Consider the following 8,801-nt stretch of genomic DNA (forward strand, 5'->3'; position numbering starts at 1 on the left):
GCATTTTACCAGAGTTATGGCCTAGTAACCAGCAAGGGATATCGTGCTCTCAGAGCCAAAGATGGACAAAGTATCCAACTTCATTACTGAAGTCAAAGTACAGATCCCACTGGTCAGATGTGACTCCGATACAAGTGAAAGTTGTCCAGTCAAATTTTTATTCAAGTAAAGGACTGAAGTACTTGCTTTTAAAAATACTTAACTATTAAAAGTACATTTTCTGTCAACGCATTGTTGTATTATTGCCACAATGCTTACAGAACCTAATGCCGTTACCAAAGACAAATGTGAATTCACAAAACGAACGCATGCTGTGCCATCATGGTGGTTTAACGTTAAGCTAGCTAGTCAGTGAAACTCTACCTAACATGCTAGCAAACTCTCTTCAAACTCAAAATCATATTGGGCAGCTAACATTACTAGAAAAGAAAGATTTCTACATTGTTTATTTGGCAAGATTATGCTAAAACATATTTCTGAAAGGATAAGTTAACGCTATTCATGTTAGCGTAACTCCGTTTTTACATGCTAACTAACTGTCCAAGTTAACTAGCTATGTGTAAACATTAGCCGTGGACAAGGCGATGGCAACTTGGCGAGCAAATCCATAGAAAGTCATTTGACTAACCAGACTGCATAGCTATTGCATCGTTATTGCTAGCTTTAAAAGCACAGGCAACTTCATTGCAAGCTTTCTCTTGGAATAAAATGTTTATATTCCTCAATATGCTTCTGCGGGTTGGACAGCGAGTTTTTGTAGGCTGTGATGTGGTTCGTTTTCGGCAAACATTTAAAACAAAACCAATCTTTAATCCTTTCAGAAAACTGAAACATGGGTTCTAGGTAAAGCCATGGGTGCGTGCATTCTCCAGAAGAACCGCCTCCTTCCGTTCTGCCATCAACTGATCGTGTTAAATAATGCTGCTGAGAAATCATTGAACTTGATTTTATAGTCTATGGATGTGGCATGACCCTAGTGATTACTGATACTGTCTCAGTGTCACCTGCGAAAAAACCAATAATGTTTTAGGGGGAAAAAAGAAAGAAAAAATATCCACTTTCAAAGCTGCTTCATAGTAATGAGTAACAAGGACCTTGACAGAAATGTAGTCTAGTGAAAAGTACGATATTTGCCTTTCAAATGTAGTGAAGTTAAAGTCATAAGTTTCCAAAAAAAAAAATACTCAAAGTACAGATACTCAAAGTGTACTTAAGTACAGTACTCAAGTAAACGTACTTCATTACTGTCCACCTCTGCTCAGAGCACTCTTGTTTAATCAGTTATTCTGGTGTGTCCACCATACAAGTCCCTTTGTAAGGTGGTACAATAGAAAAATTGGTTATTAAAATGATCACATTGAATTATCTGACAGCTGAAACTACTATCAGAGCTGCTGGTATGGAAAATTACTCCTGACCAATCGGAATTCAATAGCATTGTGGTGTAAAGAATCGATATTAGGGTGTATCAGTTGCCCCCTAAAAATGAAAAGTTCCTCTGATCATGATGCATTTTTGTTTTTATGGTCCTTTTGGTAAGAAAAAACACTGGGTGAAATATTTTGACAAAATTCAAAAGTTTAATGGTGGCACCAAGAGCTCAAAGTTATGGAAAAAGCTGCTATTTTATGACTTTTATGACAAAATTTCGATCACTTTTCATGAAACATTATGGCACCTTATAGAGTATGCCAAATATCTTAGATCCACATTTTTAGTACATATTCTAAATATATTATCAAGCACAGTTTGAGTTTTAGCTGTTCATTGAATCATTGTTCAACTACTTTTAAACAATACAAATGTATTATGAATCACATTAATGCTTCTCAATCCCTTGCAAAGGTTCTTAACATGATCTCTGGCTCACAAGAAATTAATAAATGGAGTCCACCATTGTGATTCAAACCTTATGCGAAAACATAAAATAAGCGTTTTTTGGCAAAAAATGAACCTCATGGTGCCACCATTAGACTTTTGAATATGGTCAAATTTTACAGGATGTCTTTATTGGTGAAAAGGAACACCCAAACAAAAATGCATCAGATTTTATGAAAGTGAGGGCAACTGATGCACCCTAACGACATTCATTCTGTCATTGGTTTATTTTCCTGTTACAGCACACCAAATCATCCTGTTTTATACCTTTTTATATGTAATTCAAGGAAGTAAATAATGAACAACACTTAATTGTTCCATATACAGTGTCTTGCAAAAGTATTCATCCCCCTTGGTGTTTGTCCTGTTTTGTCACATTACAAGCTGGAATTAAACTGGATTTTTGGAGGGTTAGCACCATTTGATTTACAGAACACGCCTACCACTTTAAAGGTGCAAATTGTTGTTTTATTATGACACAAACAATAATTAAAATGAAAAAACTGAAATCTGGAGTGTGCATAGGTCTCCCCCCCCCCCATGTGCGTGCACGCACACAGTCAATATTCATTTTTCAAGGCAAAACTGCTCCAATTCCTTCAAGTTAGATGGGTTGCGTTGGTGTACAGCAATCTTCAAGTTATGCCACAGATTCTCAATTGGATTAGAGGTCTGGGTTTTGACTAGGCCATTCCAAAGCATTTAAATGTTTCCCTTTAAACCACTCCAGTGTAGCTTTAGCAGTATATTTAGGGTCATTATCCTGCTGAAACCTGAACCCTCGTCCCAGTCTCAAACCTCTGGCTGACTCAAACAGGTTTTCCTCCAGAATTGCCCAGTGTTTAGTGCCATCCATCTTTCCTTCAATCCTGACCAGCTTTCCTGTCCCTGCAGATGAAAAATATCCCCACAGCATGATGCTGCCACCACCATGCTTCACTGTAGGAATGGTGTTCTCAGGGTGATGGGTTTGCGCCACACATGGCATTTCCCATGATGGCCAAAAAGATTAATTTTAGTCTCATTTGACCAGAGAATCATCTTCCATGTGTTTGGGGAGTCTGCCACATGCTGTTGGGCAAACTCCAAACGTGTTTTCTTAAGCAATGACTTTTTCTGGCCACTCTTCCATAAAGCCCCGCTCTGTGGAGTGTACGGCTTAAAGTGGTCCTATGGACAGATACTTCCATCTCTGCTGTGGATCTTTGCAGCTCCTTCAGTGTTTTCTTTGATGTCTTTGCTGCATCTCTGACTAATCCCCTCTTTGCCCGGTCTGAGAGTTTTGGTGGGCGGCCTTCTCTTGTCAGGTTTGTAGTGGTGCCATATTCTTTCCATTTTGCTATAATGGATTTGATGGTGCTCTGTGGGATATTCAAAGTTTGGGATATTTTTATAACCCAACCCTGATCCATACTTCTCCACAACTTTGTCTCTGACCTGCTTGGCCAAGTCAACACTTTTAACCCTTTATCATGTTCCTAAATAATTTTTGCAGTGTGGCAGGGAGCATTATCCTGCTGAAAGAGGTCACTGCCTTTAGGGAATACCATTGCCATGAAGTGGTGTACTGGGTCTGCAACAATGTTGATGTAGGTGGTACGTGTTAAAGTAAGATACACATGAATGCCAAGACCCAAGGTTACCCAGCAGAACATTGCCCAGTGCATCACACTGCCTCTGCTGGCTCTCCTCCTTCCCATAGTGCATTCTGGTGCCACTTCTTCCCCAGGTAAGTGATGTACATGCATCCAGCTGTCCACAACATATAAAAGAAAGTTTGAAATTTGTCAGACCAGGCCACCTTCTTCCATTGCTACATGGTCCAGTTCTGATGCTCACATGGGCATTGGAGTCATCTTCTGCCATAGACAAGGGTCAGCATGGGCATTCTGATCGGTCTGTGGATATGCAGCCCATATGTGGCCAGCTGTGAGGCAATGTGTTCTGACGCCTTTCTATCATAGCCAACTTTAACGTGTTCAGCAATTTGTGCTACAGTAGCTCATGTGGGATTGGACCAGATGAACTTGCCTTCGTTCCCCACACGCATTGTTGAGTCTTGGGCACCTATGACCTTGTTGCCGGTTCACTGGTTGCCCTTCCTTGGACCACTCTTTGTAGGTACTAACCACTGCATACTGGGAATACTCCACAAGACCTGCTGTTTTGGGGATTTTCTGACCAAGTTGCCAAACCATCACAGTTTGGCCCTTGTCAGAGTCACTCGGATCCTTACGCTTGCCCATTTTTCCTGCTTCCAACACATCAACTTCAAGAACTGACTGTTCTCTTCTGCCTAATATGTCCCACCCCTTGACAGGTGCCATGGTAGCAATATAATCAATGTAATTCACTTTACCTGTCACGTGTCACTTTTAATTTAAATGTGGCTTATTTGACGACTTGAAGAGGCATTTCCAAATGGTAGCACACAAACTCCATTTTCATAGTATTTCTGATGTTGTTTATTAAATGAATAAAGAAATAAATAGGAGTTTCACTCATGACACCATTTGTAAATCAAGCGACCCCACATGGGCTTGACACTCTAGTTCAGGAACCTCTGGACTACAGACCGTAATTGGCAATGAAACAACTTTTAAAAAGTGTGTGAGAGAGAGTGGGTGGTGGAACCCTAACCACTGAGCTAAGTTAATTTGAAGACCCTTTTGGACTCGAGCAATATCTCAGTTATTTGATTGTGTGAATGCTGTAATTGGAGTTACACAGCTGCAATGCAATTTCAAAAAAGTTGGGATGCTGTGTAAAACATAAATAAAAAAGAAATGATTTGCAAATAATAGAAACTCTATATTTCATTGAAAATAGTACAAAGACAACATCAAAGGTTGAAACTGAGAAATTTTGTTTGAAAATTACTAGTGCATCTCAAACAATTAGAATATCGTGAAAAAGTTCAAAATTCTCTAATTTAAATTATTTAAGAAAGTGAAAATTTAACATTCTAGACTTGTTACATGTAAAATAAAATGTTTAAAGTATTTTTCTATTTTAATTTTGGTAAAGACTTTAAACATGAGCTAATTTTATCCCTAATCTATTCCCAATGAGCAAGCCTGTGGTGACGGTGGAAGGAAAAACTCCCTCAGAGGACATGAGGAAGAAACCTCGAGAGGAACCAGACTCAAAAGGGAACCCATCTTCATTTGGGTGACAACAGATAGCGTGATTATAAATAACTCTCTTCTATTACTGTGAAACCAGGAAAGTCATTATAGTTTTGACATGAAGTTTGTTTTGTTAAAGTTATAAACTGTTCATTGATGGAGACTTGAGTGCAAAACTGTCCACGACAACTGCAGTCCTAAAGTTAGCAAGTCAACTGTAGTCCTCAGACATAAATGTATTACTGTAAGTGTCCAGAGCGTCTTCCAAGTGCTACTTTTGACTGTCCATATGGGGCCGTCCTCTACAGGAGCGATGTGATGAGACTCCAGCCAGACGTAGGGCTTCAGGATGGATCAGGCTGGTCCGAGGAGCAGAAGAGGTCAGCACCACTGGTGTCTCAGGATTGACATGTCAACTGCTGGTGTTGGTCCACTGTGTTTTATCAAGTCCAAAGTCAATGCAGCTATCTACCAGGCGATTTTAGAGCACTTCATGCTTCCATCTGTTGACAAGCTTCAGGGAGATGCTGATTTCCTTTTCCAACAGGACTTAGTACCTACCCATAGTGCCAAAACTACTACCAAATGGCTTGCTGACCATGATATTACTATACTTGATTGGCTAGCCAACTCGCCTGACCTGAACCCCATAGAGAATCTGTGGGCTATTGTTAAGAGGAAGATGAGAAACACCCGACCCAAAAATACAGATGGGCTGAAGGTTGCTATCAAAGCAACCTGGGCTTCAGTAACACCTCGGCAGTGCCACAGGCTGATCACCTCCATGCCACGCTCCAGTGATGCAGTAATTCATGCTAAAAGAGCACCAACCAAGTACTGAGTGTATAAATGAACATACTTTTCAAAAGTTGGACATTTCTGTACTGTGAATCCTTTTTTGATTTTAATATTCTAATACAACCCTGATTCCAAAAAGTTGGGACAAAGTATAAATTGTAAATAAAAACGGAATGCAATAATTTATAAATCTCAAAAACTGTTATTGTATTCACAATAGAACATAGACAACATATCAAATGTCGAAAGTGAGACATTTTGAAATTTCATGCCAAATATTGGCTCATTTGAAATTTCATGACAGCAACACATTTTAAAAAAGTTGGGACAGGGGCAATAAGAGGCTGGAAAAGTTAAAGGTACAAAAAAGGAACAGCTGGAGGACCAAATTGCAACTCATTAGGTCAATTGGCAATAGGTCATTAACATGACTGGGTATAAAAAGAGCATCTTGGAGTGGCAGCGGCTCTCAGAAGTAAAGATGGGAAGAGGATCACCAATCCCCCTAATTCTGCGCCGACAAATAGTGGAGCAATATCAGAAAGGAGTTCGACAGTGTAAAGTTGCAAAGCATTTGAACATGTCATCATCTACAGTGCATAATATAACACAATTCACCGTGCCATCCGCCGTTGCCAGCTAAAACTCTATAGTTCAAAGAAGAAACCGTATCTAAACATGATTCAGAAGCGCAGGCGTCCTCTCTTGGCCAAGGCTCATTTAAAATGGACTGTGGCAAAGTGGAAAACTGTTCTATGGTCAGACGAATCAAAATTTGAAGTTCTTTCTGGAAATCAGGGACACCGTGTCATTCAGACTAAAGAGGAGAAGGACGACCCGAGTTGTTATCAGCACTCATTTCAGAAGCCTGCATCTCTGATGGTATGGGGGTGCATAAGTGTGTGTGGCATGGGCAGCTTACACATCTGGAAAGACACCATCAATGCTGAAAGGTATATCCAGGTTCTAGAGCAACATATGCTCCCATCCAGACGACGTCTCTTTCAGGGAAGACCTTGCATTTTCCAACATGACAATGCCAAACCACATACTGCATCAATTACAGCATCATGGCTGCGTAGAAGAAGGGTCCGGGTACTGAACTGGCCAGCCTGCAGTCCAGATCTTTCACCCATAGAAAACATTTGGCGCATCATAAAACGGAAGATACGACAAAAAAGACCTAAGACAGTTGAGCAACTAGAATCCTACATTAGACAAGAATGGGTTAACATTCCTATCCCTAAACTTGAGCAACTTGTCTCCTCAGTCCCCAGACGTTTACAGACTGTTGTAAAGAGAAAAGGGGATGTCTCACAGTGGTAAACATGGCCTTGTCCCAACTTTTTTGAGATGTGTTGTTGTCATGAAATTTAAAATCACCTAATTTTTCACTTTAAATGATACATTTTCTCAGTTTAAAACATTTGATACGTCATCTATGTTCTATTCTGAATAAAATATGGAATTTTGAAACTTCCACATCATTGCATTCCGTTTTTATTTAAAATTTGTACTTTGTCCCAACTTTTTTGGAATCGGGGTTGTAATTTGAGATATAGGATTTCTGATTTTCATGAGCTATAAGCCCTAATCGTCAAAATTAAAACAAAAGGCTTGAAATATTTCACTTTACATGAAATATACAAAAGTTTACCTTTTCTAAATTATGAAAAAATGAAGTTTTTCATGATGTTTTAATTGTTTAAGATGCACTAGTATATGCTCATTTTGATTTTGATGCCAGCAACACATTTCAAAAAAGTTGGGACAGGGGCATGTTTACCACCGTGTTGCATCACCTCTACTTTTAACAGCACTGTAAATGTTTGGGAACTGAGTAGACCAATTGCTGTAGTTTTGAAAGTCAAATGCTGCCCTATTCTTACCTGATGCACAATTTCAGCTGCCCAACAGTTTGTAGTATTTTTCATTTCATAATGTGCCAGATGTTTTCACTGGGAGATAGGTTTGGACTGCAGGCAGGCCAGTTTAGCACCTGGATTCTTTTTTTTATTATTATTTATTTATTACAGAGCCATACAGTTGTAATACGTTCAGAATGCGGTTTGGCATTGTCTTACTGAAATAAGCAGGGCCTTCCCTGAAAAAGATGATTTGTTGTTGTTGTTATTATTATTATTATTATTATTATTACCTTTTCACACCCAAGGTCGCTTTATAGTTGCAGTAACGAACACAAAAGCAAGGGAAAAAAAGCTGTCAGGATATAATTCCAGTAGCATATAGCTGCTCACTGTCCCACCAAAAAAGAAAGAAAAGAACAAGCTCCAGTGAGAAGCGGCAGCCAAAATACACACCGTGTACTCTCAACCGGAAACGGAAAGGGGGTGATCTGATTTGATTGCTTTTCTTTTGTTGTTCCTGTCCCAACTTTTTTTTTAAATATATTGCTGGTACTAAATTCAAAATGAACACACATACATACATACATACACGTTTTTATGCCACTGTAAGGTGCAGGAGGCATTATGTTTTCGGGTTGTCCGTCTGTCCCGAAACCTTGTGAACGCGATATCTCAAAGGCCAATGAAAGGAATTTCACCAAACTTTCACCATTTGTGCGCTTTGGGACAAACATGAACTGATTTAGATTTTGAGATCAAAAGGTCTAAGGTCAAGGTCACTGTGAGGTTGAATGTTTGTCCGAAAACCTTGTGAACACAATATCTCCAAGGCAGATGAAAGGAATTTCACCAAACTTTCACCATTTGTGCATTTGGGGACAAAGATAAACTGATTAGATTTTGAGATCAAAAGGTCTAAGGTCAAGGTCACCGTGAGGTCAAATGTCTGTCCAAAAACCTTGTGAACACAATATCTCCAAGGCTAATACATGTAATTTCACCAGGTCAAGATTACTGTGAGGTCAAATGTCCATCCCCAAATCACAACTTAATAAGGCGTGTAGTCTACCGGGCGGAGGCATCCCTATCAACGCCGTTGGCATCGAGTTCTATCTAGTTATATATATAA

The sequence above is a fragment of the Neoarius graeffei genome, chromosome 3 (assembly GCF_027579695.1).
Source record: "Neoarius graeffei isolate fNeoGra1 chromosome 3, fNeoGra1.pri, whole genome shotgun sequence".
NCBI classification, from domain to species: Eukaryota; Metazoa; Chordata; class Actinopteri; order Siluriformes; family Ariidae; genus Neoarius; species Neoarius graeffei.